We start from the raw sequence: 25,213 nt of genomic DNA, 5'->3' as shown, positions 1-25,213 counted from the left end.
CGGATCCAAGAGCGGGCGGGCTGCGCCCTTAGAAGTAGCAGAAAGAAGTTGGCCAAACAAAAGGGCGGGTTGGGCTAAAAAGAGGATAGGAAGCGAGCGCTCAGTGATTTGCCCTCTTGGAAAGCCGTCCAGACAGCAAGCGGAGCGGAGGCTTCGGTCTTGGCAGCTCCCGCGAAGTATCCCAAACTTTGAGATTTCCGGGGGAGACCCTGACCTGGGCTCTGACCTCATCCGCAAGGAAACGCGTCATAAACTGCGTACATCTGCTCCAAGTAGAGCGGCCGGATCAACCCCCTTCAGGGAGAAGCCAGGGGCTGCCATGCCGGCCCTGCGGTGGGGTGGGGCGGGGCGGGTGCGAAGGGGTGGTGGGTGGCGGCGCTTGGCGCTTAGGCCCGTTCACTCGAAAGAAGGCAAATCCTTTGAAATAAGATCTGGAAAGTCCGAGAGGCGTCTCCGCCTTGGCGACGCGTTTGGAAAGCTCCGGTCACCTTTGGCGCCCCTGCTCCGCCCCGCCTTGGCCCCATCACCCGGCCGCTAACGCTACGCCGCCCCTCCAATTCTGCCACGCCAGCCTGGCTTGCTATTATGATCTGCCAAGGATTCAGTTAGACTTTTACACCTGACTAGGCTTGGAGTAAATGACTGGAAGTCGAGGGGGCGGGGGGAACCAAAGCAACCCCCCTACGTTGTTCTTAGAAAGATAGGGAGGAGGAGGGAGATTTGGAGGGGGGGGAGATCAAGCAGCCTCTCTTTTGATTGACAGGTTGAAGGACCATTGACAATCTTGCAGGGGAGCTCCCGGGTCTGTGTGAAGCTCCTTTTAAAAATCCTTCCTGATTCCTCCTCCAGTAGATGGCAGCTTTGCAGGACCCAGAGAGAAGTGGGAAATCAGGAGCAAGAGGAGCCCGGAGTCAAGGGAGCGCTCCCCTGCCTCTCTCTCGAGTACCATTCTGGACGCCCCACGCTCCCGAGTGAAACCCCGAGAACCCCCCGGGCCGACTGCAGAGACGGAAGACCCTGCTCCCAAAGGTATGGCCCTCCTTCCCTCTGTTTGAGCTGACAACTACCCGGCGCTGGAAAGTTTGCCCAGAGGTTGGTTCTTCGGTAAGCGGGCGCGCGGCTCCTCATGCCAAGAGCCGTAGCCATCGAGCCGTAGGGAGGTAAGGCGCGTTTACACCGGGCAAGGGAACTCGGGGGAGGTTTGACGACCCTGGCTGGTTGCTGATCTTCTCGACAGGCGCGGGTGCTCGGCTGGGCTGTCGCGACTCAGTGCGTGGCCGCGCGCCGCAAAGTTTCTAAAGCCGAAGCTGTGCGCGTCCCGGGCCGGCCAAGCGCCAGCCCCGCCTGTAACTGACTAGCCGAGGCGTCCCATCTCCCACGGTTCCCTCCCATGTATCTATTTCTCGGCAGACGGCTGGACTGCTGTCCCTTCCACCCACTCTCCCCCCCCCGTCCTCCCCCTTCTCTTTCCTTTGAACAGGTCCGCTTTTCGTGTTTGTTCTGGCTTGGCTTCATTTGGAATATATTAGTTTGCCCGTAATTTTTTTTTTCCTTTCCCCTCGCTTTTCCTTTTACTCAATAGAGACAAATCTCTTGCCTCGCTTTTCAAATGTAATTTTTAGCAGATGGACAAAGAAGCAAAATTCAGGCGCACACATTCGTTTGGTTAAAAGCTTCGCCTGACAAGGCGGCGGGGGCGGCGGCGACTCTGCGCCACAAATGGTTTTAATCCTCCGCTTCGAATCTTCAGACTTGTCGAGTCTCTTTTGCGCTCCCCTTTGAATCAGCGAAGGAAGTCAAAGTTTTGTCCTGTTTGTGTGTGCGCTTTGAAAAGTGTCAATCTCCGACTCTCTCCCTGCATCCCATCCTTTTGCCTAAGGGCAATTAACGGCGCATCTCTTCATTTGTAGGCATCAAAGTGGTAGATTGCCAATTTCACCCCTATTTACATAATGATGTTTTAATAAGCTAAGCAGCCTAGTGAGATCCGAGGGAGAGAGAAATAGAAGCGAGGGGTGGGTATTCTGGAGCCGGAGAGATGAGATTCCAGGCAAAGCAAGTGCTGGCGGAGGAATATTTCGGTAGCAGGAGAACGCGAAGAGAACTGTCTGGATTTTGGGTTGCATGTGGCTGACAGCCCTGGGGGTAGAAAAAAGTTAAAATTGCTGGACATGGAGTGTCAGAGGAGGAGGCTGGATTAGATGGCCTTGAGATCCCCAACCGTTCTTCGTGCGAACCAACTTTAAGCTGAGGAGACCCAGTTCAGCCCCAAATTCAAGGCACTTGTGATTCATGGGTTATGCGCACGGAGTAGCCCGCATCTATGCAAATGTGTACTGAAGCAAGTCAAACGGAGTGCAACGCCTGTGCAAAGGATTTCAGATTCAGTGGGTCTTGAAGGCTGCAATCCTATACACCCTTTAAAAAGGTAAAGGTGTCCCCGCACTTATAGTGCGAGTCGTTTCCGACTCTTAGGGTAACGTCTTGCCACGTTTGCTAGGCAGACCGTATATGGGGTGGGAATGCCAGTTCCTTCCCGGCCTTTCCTTCCCCTACCTGGGCGTAGATCCCACCGAACTTAAAGGGGCTTCCTTCCGAGTAGACACGTATAGGACTGCACCGCAGGCGTGCAGAGTGGCGAGCTGAACTTCAAGTGGGGGCTCCGAAACTCTGCCTTCTCCGTAGTTACGGATCGCGCTGCCGTCTAGTTTTCTCTTGTGGCTTGCTGTTTCTCTGGTGAATCTAGCCAGTCCTCCTGACCCACGTCCCTCTTTCCCTCCGCCTCCCCAGTCCTTGCAAGGCCCCGGTCAAATATCTCTTTAAACCCACGCAATGAAAAGGACGAGGAGCTTTCCATTGGCGAGCCCTCTTGAGGAATTGGCGTCTGGGCAGTATAACCCATTTGTGCCTGAGAATTCAAACGGGAGATCAGCTTGCATGTTTTACACCCCGAGTCTTCCCTCGGATCGCGGGATAATGGATGGAGGCAGGGTGGAAGAAAAAAGGGAGGGACGTCGCGTCCATTCCCACGCCGCCACGAAAAGGGAATGCTTGCCCGAGGGCAACACCCCCCCCGGCGCGTTTAGGTCGACAGGCCACTCGCCTGAGAAGAAGCCCTCCAGTCCCCTTATCTGTGCGATCCTCTGCATATCTACTCAGAAGTGAAGCCCCCGAGAGTGCTGTGGTGGCTGAGGCTGGTGGAAATTGGGGTCTTGGGGGAGAGAGCGCCAGGTTGGGGAGGCTGGTGTAGAGCAGGGAGGGGGAACCAGCAGTTGCTGGACTCCCCATCAGCCCCAGGCAGCATAGCCAATAGTGAGAGATGATGGCAGTTGAAGTACAGAATGTCTGGAGGACGTCAGGTGCTGCTTCCCTTGGGCCGGCAGAATGCACCCTAACTCGGCCAAGTGTGCCTGTGTGTGTGGGTGTGGGTGTATTAGTCCCTGCTTAGATCCAGGCAGATGTCAATTTGCATATGGGGAAGGAGCAGCTCCAGGAAATCAGGAAATGGGTTTTCTTTCCTGGTGGACGAATCCAACATGCAGGTTTTATACCTTTAAGGCCCGTTGAACTTGGTCAGGCGTGCACGGGATCGGGCTGCACGCCTTTAAAAGTCAAATGCAATACTCCTGAGTCACCATCAAATACTGTACACCGAAGTCAGTCCCGATGTTTACAATACAACTCAACTTCCAAGTAAGCAAGCCTTAATCTTTCAGTAAATCCCCCCGAGGTCTCTTGGATTAACTCCTGAGTAACTTTGTTAGGGTCCGGCGTCGCCAGATCCTAAGAAGCCATTTAAGATCTGAAGAGAAACTGTGGGACTCCTTACAAAAGGAGTTTGAAAGACAAGAAAATAGTGTTAAACCACACTGACCGCATATTTTCTGATCCACACTGACTGATGGCACATTAAAAATTAGTTTTGGTTTTATGTTTGTTTCCCTCCTCCTGTGCAATGTTCTGGAGGGAGAGAGGGAGGGGAAGATGAGTGAAGCAAACTTTGAGAAATAGTTTTTAGAGGAAAATAGGGAGGGAAGCTGCAGACTTGGAAACCTGCTTTTTAAAAAATACACTTCGATATTAAAACACACTTGTCACCCTGGACGTTTCTGCCTTCGGATGGGTTTGTGTTGGGCTGCTTGTCTGTTAGAGAAGCTCAGCTGGTGTTTGCCATCGGGCGGTTAAACGAGAGAAGCCCACCGTTACTCAGGATTTCAGTTCGGATCCTCTGGCGGCAGCTCCGATTCTAAATCTGTTTAGCTGCGAGTAAACCCGATGGTTGCAATGGCACCGATATTGTTCGTAGTCCTCGAAATCCCAGGCCGCCATTTCAAGCAAAGGACTCCTAAAAACGAAACAAGTCCCGCGGACTTCACCGAAACTCTTTTAACTCCCAAATAAATCTGTCTTAGGGATCGCAGCCTTTTTTAAATGACGCGAATCGAGGCATAAAGGAAAGGGTCGTTGAAAGAACAGAATTAGCTGCTTGTTTTCTAGGGATCCACTCCTTACCAAGCAAGCAAGCAAGAATTGAACTCCAGATAGTTGACTTTTAAACTGATTGTGTAAAGTTTATACCCGCAAACGTGAAAGTCGGTCAACAGGATTGAATTTTCCAGTATACGTGCTGGGATATACATTATCTGGGTCCATAAGAAAGTTATCCCCGACTAGTTAAGCCGAAATATTTGGACGTAAACCGATTTGATTTCAGGAATGTACAAAAGCCCTGAAAGTTTTTCATGGAATTGTGGGTCCGGCCCCGTAAAGGAGACTGGTCCAGCCCTGTACAATTGACCTTTGTAGAGAGCAAAATTGATTCTGTATATTGCTAAGATTTAAAGACACCCGTTTCCAAAAAGGAATGGCGTTGTGTGGTGAAGCAGAACAGCACAATGAGGAAACTAATCAGAGATGAGAGGGACATTCATTTGCCCGTAAACTAATAGGAAAGCAATGGACTCGTTTGTAAAAATAAATAGCTTATAGTAAAATCTATATACCAAGGTATGTGCGCGCCTGTGAATATCTACGATCTCTCCATTTAACTTTTCGCATTGGCCTTTCCCGCAAACTATGGTTTGTTTAGATCTAGCTGACAGCGCAGATCCCCCACGCCATCTTCAGCTCAGCATTAAGGATCTTCGAGCCCAATAATTCCTTACAGACCTGTAGGCTACAGCTGGCCCGCTGGCCCTTAGCCCGGAGGTTTCGTTCTTGAAGGTTTCCAAGTGTCTGTTGCCTACCATTCTAGGGGTTTATTTATTTTTACCACTACTCTGCTCTAGGAAAAGCCCGGCGGTTGCAGTGGTTGTTTTGAAGAGGCAAGTGTACAACGTATCCGTTCGTTGCCTTCTGATCTTCAGAAGCTGCGTTTATGGCCGTAGGGAAGCCTTCAGAACACACTCTTGACATTTCTTACGATTCTGTTTCCAAACACGTTGACTCGGAAGTAATCCCATTCCTGCCCCATCGACTTTCTTCGTCCGATTGCGGCTGCAACCGTATAGTAGTTACTTACCTGAGAGAAAGCCGAACTGAGCTCAAGGGGATTGACTTCAGAGCAGACATGAATTCTAGGATTTCGCTGTAAATGACTTGGGATTGCTGTAAATGACTAAAGGAAGCCTTTGGAGCAAAGTAATAGATATAGATACCCACATACACACAGTGTGTTGAAGTGGGATTACAAAGATCGCTCGCTACACACACCCGAACACACACAGTGGTTATGGTTTCCTTGAGTGGGATTCGAAACGTTGCGACCTTTTGCTCCATAACACTTCTCGATCCTGACTGCTCACGCCGCGCTTTCAAGGTCTGCGTCGGTTTTCTCTCTCTCCTCCTTGTGTTCCGATTGAAATCTCCGCCACCGATTGCGTTCGGGGGAACTTCCCGCTGATCCGGCCTGTCACCTCACCCCAGCTTCTAAGATAACAACACCGGGACGTCTTCCTCGGGGTCGCGCTGGCGTCTATTGTACTCCCCCCTCCTCCCCCCTTTCGGTTCCACTTGGTTGACTCTTCAAATTTTCCATTTAAATGACAGTAATAAATATCTAATCATGTCCCGCAGCTATATAAACGGCTTTCTGAGCAGGGCCTCATTAATGAAACATCAAGCAAAAGGGGGAGGAAGTCCCCACCTTTCCTTTTCCAGGCGTCGTAGAGCAAACTGTTTGCGAAGTCCCACAGTCCACAGATCAACCACCACCTCGACACAGATGTCTTGAGAACACTCTGTCCTCGTGGGTAGTTTTATATCTTATGTAGCCATGACTGGGGGGGGCACCGCGATTTAAACAGACCGGGGGCTATAGCCACAATCCCCGGGGACCTTTCCTTGCGCAAGCTCCTGTGGAATCCATGCCAGCGGCCAGAGAATAGCTCTTGCGCACCCTCCATTCATTTCCTTGGAGCTTGCGCAGGAGAATATTCTGGCCGTTTCTGCCCCTTCAAGATCGCTAGTTAGAATCTCCCGATGAATTGCTTCAAAACGATCGCGTGCGTAGCATCAAACGAGAGCTTCCAAAATCAAACGGCTGCTGTTTGTTTTCTGCACTTTCTTTCCATCCCCCCCCCAAAAAAGAAAACCTAATTTGAGTTCTGTCTGTTAAATGGTCAGCTCGAGAAAGGAAGGAACTATATTCTATACCATTAGTATATCTGTTATTGGGTCAACCCTTTCTTGAGGGCAAGAGAATGTAAACTTTGGAGTTCCTCAGAACTCTTCGTCAAGCTTGCCATAATCCCTCCCCAACAGAAAAGTTCAAAACCACAATGGCATCATTTCCCGACAGAAGGAAGGTGCAAGAAGTTAGAGGTGCGGAAAGCAGACTGCCCCAATTAACAGAGGAAAGCAAAAGATGAAAAGTGAAATGGACAAAACAGAGGAGGAAGCAAAACTGAAAACAGCTGCAGGGCAGAATAAAGCAATGAAAGGGGCATTAAGGCTGCAGCCCTAACCCCACTTACCTGAGAGGAAGCCCCGTTGAATTCAATAGGACATATTTCTGAGTAGACATTATTAGAAACTGCTCTGTAATTTTTTTTGAACTGACCCCCCCATGTTTTTCATGTCCCCTGCAGAAACACAGTGAACTAGACACCTGAGACAGAAGTATTTGAAATCAAGCTATGTCTTCAGTGCATGTTGCTTTTAGATCACGATGGGAAATCTGTCTCCCATGGGGTTGTTTATTCCTTCGCTGGAAAACTGACATATGCCCATCAGTGGTGTGACTCCCAAACAATACATTGGACCCATCAAGTGCTCTTAATGCAGGCGGGGCAGGGGGGAAGAGTTGAGATAAATCTGAAATTAAAGCATACGAGATATTGTTCTCCTAACGCTAAACAAATAGAGTGATTACATTCTCTCCAAACGCATCAGTCACACCACATTAAGCAGCAGAGAGCTAATTATCCCAATTAGGAGGCTGATTTATAATTAATGGCTTGGACCAAGTGATAATTGGATGTTAATGGATAACAGTTTTGTCTGGAAGTAGCCCCAAGCTTCCCTAAAGGCCAGCTTGCCTTTTCTTCCCTTCCCTTGCCTCCTCCTTTGCTCAAAGCAAATGAAGGGAAAAATAATCTGCTATTAGTTGAATCAGTAAGAATGATAAAGGCTGGAAAGAAAGGTGATTTTGGTCGGTTTGGGCCCTGTTAAGGGGAATTAGTTGGAAATGAATGGTTTCACTTATATAAAATCCTAGGGCTGGAAGGGACTAGACATTATATACATTGACAGGTTTAATAAAAGTTTTGTCATTGTAAGCTTCTAGGTCTCAGCTAAAAAACAGGGAAAAGGCTGGAAAGGAAGATTATTTTTATAATAATTATTTTAGTCACTCTGGGTAGAGTTAAGTGGAATCAGTAGGAGCATAAGATTGGAAATAAATGGCTTAGATTATATAAAATTATAGGATTGGAAGGGACTATACATTATTTGATTTAATACGCCTTCCAAATTGTACTCATTCCCATACACAGACACACAGAGAGACAGACACTTGCAGAGACGCACACACCACTATTATGCATTCTTTAAATTGGATTCCTGCATTGAGCAGGGGGTTTGGACTCGATGGCCTTCCAACTCTGCTATTCTGTGATTCTATCACTTTTACCGAATTAATGTTTAATGCAGAGCCTTGCCTATCTGGCCACTCCTTACTGGTGTAGAATTGCATTCTGTAGCTTTGCTAATGTGTGCCAGATGCTTAGAAGCTAGAATATTTTAGTATTTTTTGGGGTGGGGGAGAGAGAATAAGGTGTGGCATTACAATAAAACCAGGTGTACACATAGATCACCATAAGGAAGGCAACAAAAGATAGACACATTCTGGCAACGGCAGAAATGAAGTGAATTTCCCGAAAATTCTTTGATCCCTGCCTTTTGGGCTTGCCTGCTTTGGTACTATATTATGTTCAGGGCTGGCCCTGCCATACAGTAGGATGCAGCGACCTGTCTTCCCTGGCACCAGGGCATGGAATAGATGAGGGCAGGAATTAGTGTTTGAATGGTGCAGTGACACTTCTTTAAAGTATCATCATTTGGGCTCCACTGCAGGTAGGCAGCACTGACTTTGTTTATTTAACATTAAAAAAAAATGATTCTGCCTATTTTCTTCTGCCGAATGTCAGAGTATGCAATAACTCTACACTGAGGTATTTTTTTCCCCATGGCCAGAAATGCACTTGTATGTTCAAAGTGAACAATTAGGAGAAGAAAGCACCAAATCAGCTGAGAACAGATGAAAAAATGAATAGTTCTCCCCTACTCACATTTATTTGTGATCATTTATTTATATCAGAGAGATTCACTTGTACAATGCAAATCATGATAATTACCATTAGCACATGCCTCTAGATATGTTTTTGGTGACACGTCCTTGGATGGCAAAATAATATCTCTACAAAGCCCTGTCTTGATACAGAATACCCCATTCTGGACTCAGGTGGTTCAGAGTTGATTCCAACATTACATTTTGTTCCAAAGCAACTCCACAACTGTGTGCTGGAGTAGCCACAGCAATGCACTTCATCACATCTATTTCCCAAGATATACAACTGTCTTCTTGAATACATTCAGGTGCTATCATATATCATAGTTTATATCTGTGCCACCTTTTGACCACAAAAGCCTCAAGGAAGCTGGTAAAGGTTAAAAAATATACAAAATTATACAAATAAAATACAACTTACAAAAGTTTAAGATGGCACTATCATAACAACATCTTTCAAAACACACACACCCATAAATCTCAAACACTTTCCCCTGCCTGAAAGAAAAAAGTCTTTCAAAAAATATCAGCGCCCCCCCCCATGCAGTTACTGCCCCTTCCAGCAGCAGCTCCTTATAAGGTTTGTCCCAGGCACGGGGGCCCAGAGCAGGTGGGAAAGCTCCCCGCCAATTGTTCCCAATATAGGCTCACCCCTGCTGAAATGCCTCCTCTCATGGTTCCAAATTACAGATGTGCACTTTCAGGTTACATGTATGAGTGCAGATCTGTACATACAAAAATGTTTCGTGCAAATTGATCCTGGACCTCATCTGCGTGGGTGTTGATGGAACCTCATCTGCATGGGTGCTGATGGTCTCATAACATTGGGCTGTATCACTTAGCAATGTGCATCGATAGTAGTTATAGTTAAGGTGATGACACTGCTTGACAGACCATGCTCCAGTGAGCAGAGTTCTGCTCGCTTTGCAGACTGTGGTACCTGTCATAGCATAAGGCCTATTAGCTGTGCCCTGAAGGGACAATATTAAAGACTACTAGCAAAGGCTCCTTCCGGGTCAGGCGAAGTGGACACTGTCAGGAGAGGCCAGGAACATTTTTTTTCCACAGCGTTGGTCTCTGTAGCCTGTGGATAGCTGTAATGGGTTTTGTCCCCAGAGTCATCAATCTTTCCTAAACACCAAACACATGATAACAAAAGCCAGAGAAACAAATTCAGCAAACCAAAATGAAGACTTCTGGCTATAGCAGCTAGGCATGCTGTGTGAGGGTCAAGATCAAATTGATCAAAGCCAAACAAGCAAACACATCTGCATTAACATGACTGCTGGAAGAAACCTCCAGATGAGTTGCCTGAAGTTAGGTTCCTAAATGCTAAGATACCTAAACACAAGTGGCAAAGCTTTTGTGTTGGAAGTGGGGCAAGAGCAACTCCTGTTTTGTTATTTTGTTTAAGGTCCAGAAGGAAGATAGAGCTAGGGTCCTCCAGATGGATAGGCTTTGTTTACCTTTTACCTGTGATGCTCTGACTGTCGTCATTCTGTCGCTAGATTGTGACACCTTTAGGGAAGCTTACCTGCCCCTCCTCCTTCTGCCCTTTCCATTCCTTTGTCCTCCAGCTGTCCAGGAGAGAGGAGACTCCCTTTGTCTCTGCTCTCTCCAAGCCATGAGGCTAACTCCCGCACCTGGGCATTATGTCTCCAACTTAGCTAGTTAGTTAGAACTAGGTATGCCTTTTCTATCTACTATGTATTTCTATAAATAAAGTAGCTTTTCTTATTTTACTAAGTCTCAAGTCTCAGTGATGCTGATGCAGGGTAAAAGCCAGCTTTCTTAGGCAAAACGCATGCACATGCTGGCACACTCACATTTCAACATCTGCTGTTACTCTCTGCTGCTGTGGTGCTTCTTAATTAAACGAAATTAAGCAACACAACTACACACAGCGCAACAAGGGTTACAGGCCCAGCAAACTAAGTTGAATGCAAGTTGTAGCTGAAGCTAAAGGTGCTTGCCTGTAATTTACAGGGAGACTTAAAGTTAGAAAGAAAAGCAGAACAGAGATAGAAAAGATGACTGAAGTAACTTTGCTGGAGAGACGTGTTCCAAGGCTTGAAAAGGATAACTTCGATCTGTGGGATTTAAGATTCAGAGCCCTGCTTTGCAGAGAGGGTCTGGAAGGAATCCTGACTGAGAGAGAGCCCTTGGCTGAGGATGAAGATGCAACAGCTTCATGGATACGTAAGCATGCTAAAGTAAAAGCTCTGCTTATATCTGCTGTATCAGACCAAGCACTGAATCTGTGCACAGGCTGCAACAGTGTTAGACAGATGTATGAAAAGTTGCAAGAAGTCTATAATGAGAAAACAAAGAGCCATGTCTTATTTCTGTACAAAACGTTGTTTTCTCTGAAAGAAACTAATGAAAGGGGCAGTCTACGTAAACACTTAGAGAATTTTACAAGCCTTCTTGCTAGACTGGAAAGATGTGGAAAATGTTTAGAAGAAGATATGAAAAAGGCTTTGCTTTTAAACTCTCTTAATGAGGATCATAAATTAATTTGCTGTGTACTGGAAAATTCTGAACAAAGTTTAAGTCAGCTTATATCGTACTTGAAAGATCAAGATTTTAAAGAAAGGTGGGAACTGGAGGCTGTGTCAGAACAACAGGAAGCAAACCTTGCTAGAGGCAGACAAGAGAAGGACAAAAGAATGAGTCACCTCAATCCACAAAGGAGAGGAGACAGGCGGGATCTGTGTTTCAAATGTGGCTCTCAAAACCATTTTCAAAGAAATTGTGATAGTAGGCAGATGAGAGAAAGGCCTGACTTCAAACAGAGGCCGGCTGAGGTGAGAGAGGCCCCCAGGCAAACTGACTTTAAGTTTAAACAAAGACAAAGGATGTCTTCACCAGAGGATTTTAGCTATGTGTCTTATCCAAGCAAGAGTGACTGTAAAAGCAGATTTTTAATTGACTCAGGATCCACATCACATGTGATAAATGATAGGAACCTGTTTAAATTTTTTGAAAATCACAGGCAAAAGATACTGACAGCGTCTCTGAAGGAAAAGGGACAGTGGAATTATTGTGTAAAGTGGGACATGAGAAAAGAAAGATAGAACTGAAGGACTCTCTTTATGTTCCAGACTTTAAGGACAATCTAATCAGTTTCACCAGAATATTAAAATTTGGAGGCGAATTTCATATTAGTGGAGAATTTTGTCATGTTCACAGTAAAGGAGTAATAAGTTGCACTGCAAAAGTGAAAGATGGACTTTTAATTCTTGATTGCTTGGAAACTATGCAAGCCAATGTGGTCAAGGAAACCAATGATTCTCAATGCCTTCATACCTGCCATAGAAGGATGGGTCATGCCAGCTTAACAAGAGTTGCTGCTCTTGAAAAAGAGAATTTAGCAAGAGGCTTCAAAGTGAGACAGTGCAATTGTACACAGACTAGCGAGTGCTGTATTAAAACTAAAAGTGTGAGACCAAAATTTCCTAAGAAAAGTGAGAGGAAAACCAAAAAGCCTCTAGAGTTAATTCACACAGATCCTATGTGGGCCAATGAGAATGCTCTCCCAAGGTGGAAATTTATGCATGCCGACTTTTACAGATGACTACTCCAGGTATACTATAATGTATCTGATAAGGGAGAAAAGTAAAGTTCTTCAAAAACTGAAGGACTATGTTAGAATTGTGTCCAACAAATTTGGCAGAAAGCCACAGATCATAAGATCTGACAATGGAGGGGAGTATGTGCCTAGAGCTATGCAAGACTTTCTCCGTGAGGAAGGCGTAGAGCACCATACTACAGTCGCATACAACCCAGAGCAGAATGGGGTCTCGGAGAGAATGAGCAGGACCCTTGAACAAATGATTCGTTCCCTGTTGGATGATGCGCAGTTACCAAAGAAGTATTGGGGAGAAGCTGCAGTTGCTGCTACTTACCTGCAGAACCAGCTTCCTGTATCTGCAACCAACAAAACACCATTTCAACTGTGGCATGACAGGATACCAAGTATGTCACACCTTTGTGTATTTGGGTGCAAGGTCTTTGTGCACATCCCAAAGGAAAAGAGATCCAAACTTGACAACACTGTCAGGGAAGTGATTTTTATAATAATAATAATAATAATAATAAATTTAATTTTTGTGTCGCCTATCTGGCCGAAGCCACTCTAGGCGACGTACATATTAAAATTCAGTAAAATACAATATAATTACAGAATAAAATACAATGCAGTCAACAATAATGCAGACATAAGACTATGTAGGGCAATCAGTAAACAATTTTCACAGAAACAATAAACAATCACAGAAAAATTAGCCCACCCCGGAGATCCCAAAGGCCTGTCCAAAGAGCCAAGTTTTTAAGGCTCGGCAAAATGTATCCAGGGAAGGGGCATGGCGAAGATCAAACGGGAGGGAGTTCCAGAGAGTGGGGGCCGCCACTGAAAATGCCCTCTCTCTAGTCCCCACCAACCTTGCTGTTTTCGTTGGTGGGACTGAGAGAAGGCCCTGCGTGGCTGATTTAGTCGGGCGGCTTAATTTGTGGTACTGGAGGTGCTCCTTCAGGTAAACTTTTTGGATATTCTCCAATGAAAAAGGGATACAGAGTAATAGATCCCCAAACTGGCAAAGTTGAAGTATGCAGAGCTGTCCATTTTGATGAAAGAAAGTGCACACACCGACCAGAAGGGGCGCCACACCAAACGGATGACAGCGAAAAGGAAGAAGAAGCTGAGTTATTTTTCCACCACAGAAGGTATAACAATATACTTGCAGAGGAAGGTGAGGAGTGTGAATCAGAAGAGGCAACTGAGCCACAACAGGCAACAGAGCCAGAACAGGCATCAGAGCCAGAAGGGGCAGCCACAGCGCCAGCACCCAGACGCTCTGAGCGTACCAACAGAGGTGTACCACCTGAGAGACTCGCTTACCTTGTGAGAGATGAACTTCCAGAACCAGAGACTTGGAAAGAGATTGAAGCCTTACCCAAAGCCGAAGCTGAGAGGTGGAGGCAGCCAGCAAAGGAAGAGCTGGAATCTCTACACCAAAGTAAAACTTGGACACCAACCAAGCTTCCTCAAGGAAGGAAAGCTGCAGGCTACAAGAGGAAATTCAAGAAGAAGCCAAATGCTAAAGAAAAGCCTGCATATGAGTGCTGTTACCAAGCCAGATGTGGTGGTAGCACTGGGATACCTGTGCTGAAGAACCAGCTCGCCAACCAAAAGGGACTGGGAAGCAAGCAAGGATGCAACAGACTCTTGGAGTCAGAAGGGGTGAGTTCACGCACCAAGTACATAGACGTGAAGCACTCACCAGACATGAGTGCAGACGCTCTCACGAAGGCATTGGGCAAAGTCAAGACATTGCAAGCTGCAAGACAAGACGAATCTCGTGGACTGAACCAAACACACGTTGAGAAGGGGTGTTGGAAGTGGGGCAAGAACAACTCCTGTTTTGTTATTTTGTTTAAGCTCCAGAAGGAAGATAGAGCTAGGGTCCTCCAGATGGATAGGCTTTGTTTACCTTTTACCTGTGATGCTCTGACTGACGTCATTCTGTCACTAGACTGTGACGCCTTTAGGGAAGCTTACCTGCCCCTCCTCCTTCTGCTCTTTCCATTCCTTTGTCCTCTGGCTGACCAGGAGAGAGGAGACTCCCTTTGTCTCTGCTCTCTCTCCAAGCATGGGGCTGACTCCTACACCTGGGAGTTATGCCTCCAACTTAGCTAGTTAGAACTAGGTATGCCTTTTCTATCTACTATGTATTTCTCTAAATAAAGTAGCTTTTCTTATTTTACTAAGTCTCCAGTCTCAGTGATGCTGATGCAGGGTAAAAGCCTGCTTTCTTAGGCAAAGAGCACACACATGCTGGCACACTCACATTTCAACATCTGCTTTTACTCTCTGCTGCTGTGGTGCTGCTTTTAAACAAAATTAAGCAACACAACTACACACAGCGCAACATTTTGCTCTTTGGCATTTGTGTAGTTCTTTCAGTTGCTTACCTTATAACGTGCAAGAGCTTTTAAAAAACTGCATGGAGTATATGTAGACAAAAATCCATGAGGGAAGCCAAAATATTATTGATGATGGATTGTATTCAACTAAGTCCTACTCAGACACATTGAAATTAATGAACCTAAGCTAGTTATGTCTATTAACTTCAGTGGGTTTACTCTGAGTAGGACTAGCACCGAATACCACCCAATATACCTTCTGATAAAGGACTCTTGTTTTCAAAAGGGTCTGCTGAATTTCATGTGCTAGCATACCAAATCTGTCTGGATCTTGTTTTTATCAAGGATCTCAAAGTTTTGTAATTTTACGTTTCTAGATCTCATTGCTATGGTGTTAATAAAAAGCAACAATGATGAGAAAATAAATGTTTAATCGGTAGCAGTGGAAATAACATTGGGTTGTATGAAGTGTTTAAAAGTACAACCTTTTAGGCTTGTCTGGTTATTTCAGAACAATTAAAATATGTTTCCCTGTAGCTAACAGTCTGATACAGAAATATGTTACATTTATTTCAACTGAAGTCAATGAGGCTACCATCCCATTCCTAAAATCATGCAGAGATGTGTGTGTAATAAATCATATTACTATTTCTTCCTCTTTAATGTGCTTTTCACCATCAAGAGAGGAAGATACACAAAGTGTGCACCATCTTGTTATAGTGATATATTTCAGCATCTCACACTACTGAAAGGCTTTTCACCTGTTAGTATATGGTGTAAGGAAGAATGGATAGTATTATGATGACATACATTGCACATGCTTCTCTTTGGTAGAGGACCATTATGCAAAGAGAAAAATAGTGTCTAAATACACATGTGAAACCACATCCCACTGATATTAATGCATTTTCTTCTAAATTAAGGGTGCTTAAGATTGTTCTATTATATATATATCAATTTATGTCCAAGAAACTTGATTGACTTGGAATTGTGGACTAGGGTATAAAAAGCAGAACCTGTCTTCAGGACAGATCCAAATGAAAAGCAGTACCATCAACTCTATCCATGTGGTTCATCTGCCTAACATCCTCGGACAGCATGCTTATTAGCAACATATCTCTGGAAGCATGTGGTCACTGTTTGTGTGGACAAAAGCCACAACCATTCATAATGATAAAATTCAGTGGGTTGTATCCAAAATGGCAGAGCACTTGATTTTCATCCATTCTCTCCTATTCAAGCTTCTCTTGAGGACTGGAGACCTCTGGAATTGTATAGGATACGGCAGGCTGCACTTGGTAAGGGAGATTGATGAAAAATAGGAGGAGGTATCCAGGGCTGCAGCTCCACTGGTGCAACAGACTTCTATGCACCCAACAGAGCTTTGTCTTCCTCTCCTGTTCCCTCTAGCCCCTTGCAAGCCCTCTGAATCAGCTTCAGGGATCCCTCTTGAGCAGATTTGGAGGGGGGGTAGAGGAGGAGAGGGAATGGAAGTCCCATTACACCAGAAGAACTACATTCTGTATTGGATGCAAAGCAGAGTGACTCACTTTGCACTAGCAGAAGCAGTTTTGCTAGTGCAAAGCTGCTGCAAAGCACAATGTTTCATAACTACAAAGAAATCACTTTAAAACTGAACTGTGTGAAATTGTCAGGCAGTATGAAGCAAACTGTTGTACTGTGTGTGTTTGTGTGCTTAATTGCGTTTAAAGCAACACCACAGCAGCAGAGTAACAGCAGATGTTGAAATGCGAGTGTGCCAGCGTGTGTCGTGCGTTTACCTAAGAAAGCAGGCTTTTACCCTGCATCAGCATCACTGAGACTGGAGACTTAGTAAAATAAGAAAAGCTACTTTATTTATAGAAATACATAGTAGATAGAAAAGCAAACCTAGTTCTAACTAACTAAGTTGGAGGCATAACGCCCAGGTGTAGGGGTTAGCCTCATGGCTTGGAGAGAGCAGAGACAAAGGGATGTCTCCTCTTTCCTGGACAGTCGGAGGAAGTGGAAAGGGCAGAAGGAGGAGCGGCAGGTAAGCTTCCCTAAAGTTGTAACAGTCTAGGGACAGAAGGAAGTCAGTCAGAGCATCACAGGTAAAGGTGAACAAGCCTATCCATCTGGAGGACCCAAACTCTATCTCCCTTCTGGAGCATAAACAGAAGAACAAAACAGGAGTTGCTCTTGCCCCACTTCCAACACAAACAAGCCTATACTGGCAGTATAGATTATATCTTTCATCTCAAGTTCCTGTGTATTGATGAGTACATTGTATAGAAGTGTAAGGACACACTCTTTGCTTCTGTGTAATACTCAACACAAGCCATACAGCAGTTGCACCTAGGAGCAACCAAATGATTTTATGGCTTTCAGTTCCTTGCTGATGGGTGTTACTTTTCTACCAAACCAAGTGTTTTGTTTTTATTGCGAAAAATGTCGTTTGGGGACCAACTTACATAATGATCCTAAACAGTTTAGGGAGAAGCATATCAACTTACTCTCAATTAATGTACTTAGGCTCTGTGAAATTTTTGTTTTTCTGTCACTGTTCTGCACATTTCCCATCAAAGTATCGGCCTTGTTAAAAGGAAATTTTAAAAAGGCATAAAAGCGCAAGACCAGCTCTCAGCTGTTTGTGCATTCAGCATACTTGCATGAAGCATTTGCAAGGGAAGACCCTCATATTAATGAAAACCAAGGAAAAAAACAAGCAAAGTTTAAGAACAAAATGTTTTATTTTTTTCTCGCTTCATTAAACTGTTCTGATTCAGCGTCTCAATTTTTCCTTTGAGCCACATAACATTTGTGTTGTGGGGTCTCACAGGGTTCCATTTTCTTTCCCACCCTGTTTTTACACAAACCATTATCATCTACAGGCCAACTAGAGAAAGAAGAATAAAAAAGAGCAACACTGGGCTCTGTACCCTGTACATTTTAGTTTTCATATGCTCTTTGTTTGTTTTAAAAAACCAAACTGTCTATGTTTTGCTCATACCAGCCAGTTTGAACTTGCATATGTAGGTCCACATGGGCACTGATTAATGACTAGATTATATGAAGAAAATATATCCAGGAAAAGATTCTGTATGGTGGGCCTCCTAGTACAGCAATCTCCTATCATATACTCTTTGGAGAGATAGGCATGTAGAACAGCTGTTCCTATAGGAGGCTGGGCCCAATAACCTATAGGACGTTGGGCCCAATGTCCTGTAGGACCCTGCAGAGAGTTGTGCAGCAGAACGGAGAGTATTAAGCGAGCTTATGTGTGTGTGTTTGAATCTTTGCTAAGATTCTACCTTCCCTGTAAATTAGTCAGACAGAGACTTTAGGCTTTAAAATAAGAAAGAACTACTTTATTCTGGAAGTACATGCTTGATAGGAAAGTGTCCTATATCTAGCTAACTAGCTAAGTTGGAGCAACAAGAACTGCACCCAGTACTCACCCTCATGCTGGATGAGAGGGAGAGACAAAGGAATATGTCTGCTCCCCTCTCGAGAGAAAGAAAAAGACGACTGGAAGGAGGGAAGGAACTGTGATCAACATCCTTTACATATCAGTCTAGCAGGAAGGAAGAAACAGCAGGAGATCAAAGGACAGGTATAGCCTAGCAACCAAGAGGTCTCCTCTCTAGCTACGCCTTTAGCCCCATGCAGTCTCAACCCACAAGTTGGAGTTGAACCCCATATATTCCAACAGTTCCCTTATGAAAGTGGAATTCCTGTTTCTCTCAAGGAACCCTTTTCACACTGATCATTTTGCTGCAGAAATAGCTGTGCACTGTAGACCTTTCCAGGCACAATCTACACACATTTTCACTTTGTGTTGTGCATGGGTGAGTCTTCTTGGGCTCTCACTATTGCCCCATGTTGCTCAGGAATGGCTCTGGGAGCATGTGCAATGCTGTCTTGGCTTCTGATCACACATTGCTGGAGAAGACTGGCAATAGCAGGCTCAAACTGTCTAACTGAGCAGCTAGTTTGCCATTGTAGATCTCATTAATGAACCTGGACACTTCTGTAGAAGTCTGTTTGAAATCCACTGTCCAATTGAATTCCCATTGCCCACTAGGGATGGGGAAGAAATTCAATTCAGTTTGCGTTTAAAAGCAAAACATAACTAATCCACATTTAACCAGGTGCGAACCGAAACACAGCCATCACACTTCTCTGAAGTTTGCAGTGCAGTTCTCCAGTCAAGTAATGTGTAAAAAATATGCCCATGCTCACGTAAAATGTGCATAAAATGCATATATTAGTGAAGATAGCATACAAAATGCATTATATTAGGGAACATTGCTTTGCAAAAATGTTTATATTAGGCAAAATTGCCCACAATCATGTGTTTGTTAGGAGAAATTCACACTAGAATTCTGATGAATTTTCATGAGAGGCTTTTTTTAAAAAATCACAAGCTGATATGAAGAACTCAATTGAAGACTGGAAAAATTAGAACCAAAGAGAAACTGAAATCAGTATATTCACCCATTCTTATTGCCCACAAGCAGAAAGAGCAGATTCACTTTCAAAAAGCAGAACATTTCAGAATGGTATGGCTCATGGGTAACAAAGGAATCATGCGTAGAGATACATAGGCCTGCTTTCACATGTTCAAGATGTTGTACATGTACAGATGTGCTCAGTGGTGACATAGAACAGGCAAACAGTCTGCCTTCATATATATATATAGCCTGCTTTGTATATGTGGCTCTTCTGTAATCCAGGACTGGACCACATGAATGCCCTATGTGAAAGCTGTCAAGTATGAGGTGCAGGAGCGGCTGGTGTGGGAAGGCAATGCTGCAGAGCTGCCCTCTGGATCATGGCATCACTGCTGCTTACTTGGACAGTGTGAGATCGGGGCAGGTGGCAGTGACGTTGGGGCTGCATGGGTGCATTGGCAGAGCCAATTCTGTGCTCCCACCAATGCACCCACGCAGCCCCACCTTTGCTGCTGCCCTGCCCCTGCCCTGCCCAAGTAAATGGCAACATCACCATTGCCATTATTGCTTTCCCATATCAGACACTCCACTCCTGGTGAGGTGGCTGTAAACACAGGCACAAAAATTTTACTTGCCTCACGTGACCACCTGGTACTGCAATGAGACCAGTGTCAAAATATCTTAAAAATAACTTTTCTTGCTAAAATTTTAAGAATGCCATAGGGGTGTCCTTAATCCTTCACTAATCCACTTGTTGACATGATCTATAGCAGTTTCCTGAATGTGCTGTCTTCCAGCTGTATTGGACTACACATAGCATAATCCCTGACCATTAGTGAGGATGACTGGGACTAATGGGATGTTGCATCATGGGAGTTCTGGAGGGCATCAGGTTGTGAAAGGATTGTCTACAAGGATGAAACGAAGAAGTCAGGCACTGAGGCTAAATATACAACGAGGTGAAATGAATAGACAACATGGAAAGGTAGTGGGAGAAGTACAGAAGCAGAAAGAATGCCTGATTTGATCCATCTGTCCAGCAACCAATACACTGAAGAGGTGATCCACAAATTAGTTAATCCAGAATACTTGGCTTTTTACCTCTTTGCTTCAGTTTTCCAGCTGGAATGAAAAAATTAAGAAAACTCTTCGCTTGGCACCTAAAAGACATCAGAGTGCCAAGCCTTCCTGGGGAGAGAGTCCCATAAGCAAGTAGCCCTAACCAAGAAGTCCCCCCCCCATTGCCACCCACCTCATATAGGACATTGGGCCCAATGTTCTGTAGGACCCTGCAGAGTTGCGTAGCAGAACGGAGAGTATTGAGCAAGCTTATATGTGTGTGTTTGAATCTTTGCTAAGATTCTACCTTCCCTGTAAATTAGTCAGACTTTAAGCTTTAAAATAAGAAAGAACTACTTTATTCTGGAAGTACATGCTTGATAGGAAAGAGTCCTATATCTAGCTAACTAGCTAAGTTGGAGCAACGAGCACTGCGCCTAGTACTCGCCCTCATGCTGGTGGAGAGGGAGAGACAAAGGAAAGATGTCTGCTCTCCTCTTGAGAGAAAGAAGAAGACTGGGAAGGAGGGAAGGAACTGTGATCAACATCCTTTGCATATCAGTCTAGCAGGAAGGAAGAGACAGCAGGAGATCAAAGGACAGGTATAGCCTAGCAACCAAGAGGTCTCCTCTCTAGCTACCCTTTTCAGCCCCATGCAGCCTCAACCCACAAGTTGGAGTTGAACCTCATACATTCCAACACCTCACTTCAAATGGCAGAGACACCTACAAGAGGGTATCTGGAAATAAGCACAGTGCACTCATACATAGGTTGAGGTAAGAGCACACATTCACTTCAGGTAATACGGTCCTGAAACAGCATCCTCTGCATCTTTTTTTCTTTCATCCCCGCATACGTGCACACACAGACACACAGAGAGATTGTTGTGCAGACTGAGCCAAAGCATGTACAAGCATGCCTGTCTCAGGATGCAGGGGAAAATTGAATAGCTGATCAGGTTTTTGTTATTTTAAAGAATATACAAAATAAATGGCCGGGATAGACTTATTAAAGTGATCATTCATGCACACTGATTTGAGTTCCCAGTACTTCAGTATCAAGTGAAGTAAGAACTGCAAACTGGTTTCAGGTCACTTCCAGCTTGCTTGCTTGCTTGCTTGCTTGCTTGCTTGCTTGCTTGCTTGCTTGCTTGCTTGCTTGCTTGCTTGCTTTCTTTCTTTTCCTTCCTTCCTTCCTTCCTTCCTTCCTACCACCAGTCAGGATCGTCGTTTTTATTTTTTCTCACTCCGCTCTAGCACAGATCTCACAAGATCCCACTGCTAGGAAGCACCACCAGTCACGCCCTGTAAACAATACTGCTAGAGACTTTGCCTCAGTCTCTCTGTAGCTTGTTACTTTGTGTCTGGGTGCCCTTACTGTCCACAACCCCCTTGTATCTTTGTCTATAAAGCATACAATCCTGGGTTGCTCTGGATACTTGACGTTGTTACAATATCTCCCTTCACCGCTGCCACCATATGATACAGTTTGCCTTCAGCCTTGGTAATTACCCTGCCCTCCCTTCTGGTCTGTGTATTCCCAGCCAAGGATCAGGCTTTTGGTAAACCAATAAAAGTATTTATTTGATAACACTAGGAAATAACAAGATTACTTCAGGAATGTTTAACAAGTGTATGGTTCCATATAGTGTCATTCTTTATGTTTCTGGTCATATATATACTGTCTAAATATCAGCCAAATAAAATCCGACCCTCCCTCAGAACTCTGCCAACCAAACCATCCTAATAACTCTCCACTAACGACTCTCCAACAACTCTCACCAACCGACCAACCTCTCAACTGTCATCCTCCCATTTATACCTTCAGCCATTCAAACACTCAGCCAATCATCATGCAACATTCTCCAGCATTCCAGTCCATGTACTCCCCCCCTTACTCAATTCACTTACCAAATATCCCTATATAAACCCGCACTTACCATATTTACAGTTTTTAACATATAAGGACATCACAGCCTCCAACTTAGCTAGTTAGTTAGAACTAGGTTTGCCTTTCTATCTACTATGTATTTCTATAAATAAAGTAGCTTTTCTTATTTTACTAAGTCTCAAGTCTCAGTGATGCTGATGCAGGATAAAAGCCTGCTTTCTTAGGTAAATGCACACACACGCTGGCACACTCGCATTTCAACATCCCCTATTACTCTACTGCTGTACTGTGCTTTTAACTAATTTAGCACACAAACACACAGCAACAGTTTTCAGGATCAGAGGCAGAATGCTTCTGAATACCACTTGCTTGGAAACCCATAAGGAAAGCATCAGGACAATGACCCTCTCCTCCCTCAGCAGGAGAGTGTGATTGTCCTGATGCCTTGCTTTTGGGCTTCCTATAGGCAGCTGGCTGGTGGCCACTGTGAGAAACATGATGCTAGACTAGGTAAGCTATTGGTCTGATAGAAAATCTGTTGCAACTGATTCAGAAATATGTATCATTTGGATAGGAAGTTATGGGGACGTGGGGTGGGTGGGAACCTGGTGCGCCCAAACTGTGTGTGTGTAAAAGTGTCCACACTTCACTTTCTTTCTTTTAATAGCATCCCTAAATTCTCAAAATGCAGGACAGAGTAGAGACAGCAATCTGTCAGGGACAGTACAAAGAAACAGAAACTGTCCTTGAGAAACAGGGAAAGCAAGAGTGTATTTATTTATATACTACTCAAGAACAAAGTCCTCCAGTGGCTTCCAATAACAATAAAATACTATAAATTTACACCTGTAAATGACAAAATATAAAACAAATAATAAAATCAGTTTTAAAATTAAGAGCTTAAAAGGCCTGGGAAAATGAAAAGAGTGCCCAAAAGACCATAAAGTAGGTGTCAGGTGAGCCTCACTGGGGAGAACACTTCACAGCTCAGGCTACCACCAGGAAGGCTCACTCTCCAATCGAGATGAACCACACCTTATGTGGTGGGGGCACCTAGAGAAGGATGAGCTCATGGGCTAGATAGGTACATATGGGAGGGGGCAGGTAACCTGGCCCCAAACCATTTTGGTCTTTAAAAGTCAAAAATGGACCTTTTACTTGGGGCAGGACTGGAAGCCAGCTCAGATAACAAAGCACTAGGATAGAGTGATTGAAATGTCCAAACCCAGTTGATAATTTCACAGCCCTGTTCAGGGCTAACTGAGGTTTCTGGACTATTTTCAAATGCAGTGTCTTTCATTTGATGATCAAATGCACACAGCCTCCACAAACTAGTTTTACAGAGAACCACCTCTAGAGTAGAGGGCATCACTAGGAAATATGTTTGAGCTCTTCCCCTTCTCTTTTAAGAAATTAGAAATGACTGGCAACTACCAGCCTTTATGATGTGCAGGTGTAACCAGTGAATGCCAATTCACTACTTTTAACAGAAGCTTTTTGTAAGCATTCATGCTGGTCCAAGCAGAAATGTTCTTAATGCAGACTATACATTAAATCTGAAAAATGATACTTCAGCAAAGGAACAGTAGTAATAAATCCTTGTTGCCTTAGAAGTTGTCAAACTGTAATGACAGTTTTATGAAAAAATGAAAAAATCTTTTCCTGAAACATTTCAACATTAAGACCACATAACCAAAGCCGTTAAAATACAATATCAACAAAATATTAGGATACAATATTTCTTGTTTCCTGGGGTTAAGCCCCATTGATCTCAACAGGACTTCCTTTTGAGTAGATGTGGATTGTGGTGAAAGCCTCATTTAGAGCTCACTTTTGTTGGAAATAATTTAGAATTAAAATCTTCTGAAACACACACACACACTTTCTAAGCTTTAAAACCATTGCAGGTTAACTGTCCTAGTGCCTTTGTTTTTCACAGCAACTTTTTTTAGATATTTTAAAGGAAATCTTTTGAACCCTGATTTATTGTGCATATAGAGTCAACAGCTTTCTGGATGAATCTGAGAGAAAGTTGTAGTATTTCTTTATATCCCCATCAATTATAAAAAAGGGAATGTTTCTATAGACTTCAAGTGTCCTCCCAGGAACAACAACATTGATTTAGGGCTCAGAATTCATTTATTTTTATGGGAATTTTGGTGCCTTTGGACCTGAAAGTTTCAAGAATTACAGGGAGGAAATGAGAGGAAACATCTTGCCGAAATCATTTATTTAGAGCCCTCCTAGATATGTAAGGAACTGTCACTACATTCATGTGAACAACAGCCATCCCTGAATGGAATGTTTTTCACTTATAGATGATCAAAACAATACATTAAGAGAGAGCCATTGTTTATGCAGTGAGAAAGTCGGAGATTAGGAAGAAGCCTGAAGATCATCTGCTTCTATGCTTTGTAGTGAAGTAGAATTCATAGACATCTATCTTCCTGACAAATCAGACCATTTAAGTTAAGATGAAATGTAAAGAAAAGAAAAGAGTGCTGCCAGAGGTACCTACACAATGGCTAGCAACCTGAAGTTCATGGGCTAAAATCTGCCTAACCCAAAGATGAGTGGACTTTGACTAGAACAGACAACGTTATAGCATGCGGTTTTTGAGTCAACCTATCAATACAACAGTACTAGTCAAAGGAGAAAAGGAATTTTGAGCTCCCTGAAACCCCCCCCCCCATGGTTACATTTGCAGCATCTGCTCTTATATATCCATCTCCAGATCTTCTGTGGTTCTAATTCACAAGGGCAATAGGAGCTTATTTTTTGTAGCCCTATGGCAAAGTGGGGGGACATGTGGACTTCCAGAAGAAGGCCTGGAAATGTGTTGGTGGAGGCTGAGAGGGGCTTGGAAGGAGCAAGTTATCAGGGTGAAGAACCAGATGAACAGGCATGATCATAGTGGTAGTAGTAGTGGGGTAGTACATGGTGGGGGCCATGTATTATAAGCGTGCCAGGATACATAAAAAGTTCTCTGTCTGAAGAGCTGTCAGAGGATAGTTCTCTATTTGAAGAAATCCTGTCTCTGAAGGGCTGTTTTTCATAATTCATAATTATTGGTTTGATATAGGTATTGTGAGGAATAATCATACTGTCTCAAACA

The 25,213-nt window shown here is 44.2% G+C and overlaps 1 protein-coding gene across 1 annotated transcript in view; it reads left to right on the top strand.

The window, feature by feature from the left end:
• Nucleotides 1-861: 861 nt before the first annotated feature.
• Nucleotides 862-25,213, top strand: part of DMBX1 (diencephalon/mesencephalon homeobox 1) — a 49,545-nt gene continuing 25,193 nt past the window's right edge. The window contains exon 1 of the mRNA XM_061630442.1: nucleotides 862-1,029. The gene's annotated coding sequence lies outside the window, so the exon portion shown is untranslated. The remainder of the gene's footprint in view (nucleotides 1,030-25,213) is intronic.

This window comes from Rhineura floridana, chromosome 6 (genome assembly GCF_030035675.1).
Source record: "Rhineura floridana isolate rRhiFlo1 chromosome 6, rRhiFlo1.hap2, whole genome shotgun sequence".
In the NCBI taxonomy this organism is placed as follows: domain Eukaryota; kingdom Metazoa; phylum Chordata; class Lepidosauria; order Squamata; family Rhineuridae; genus Rhineura; species Rhineura floridana.
This window is presented reverse-complemented; position numbering and strand designations above follow the sequence as displayed.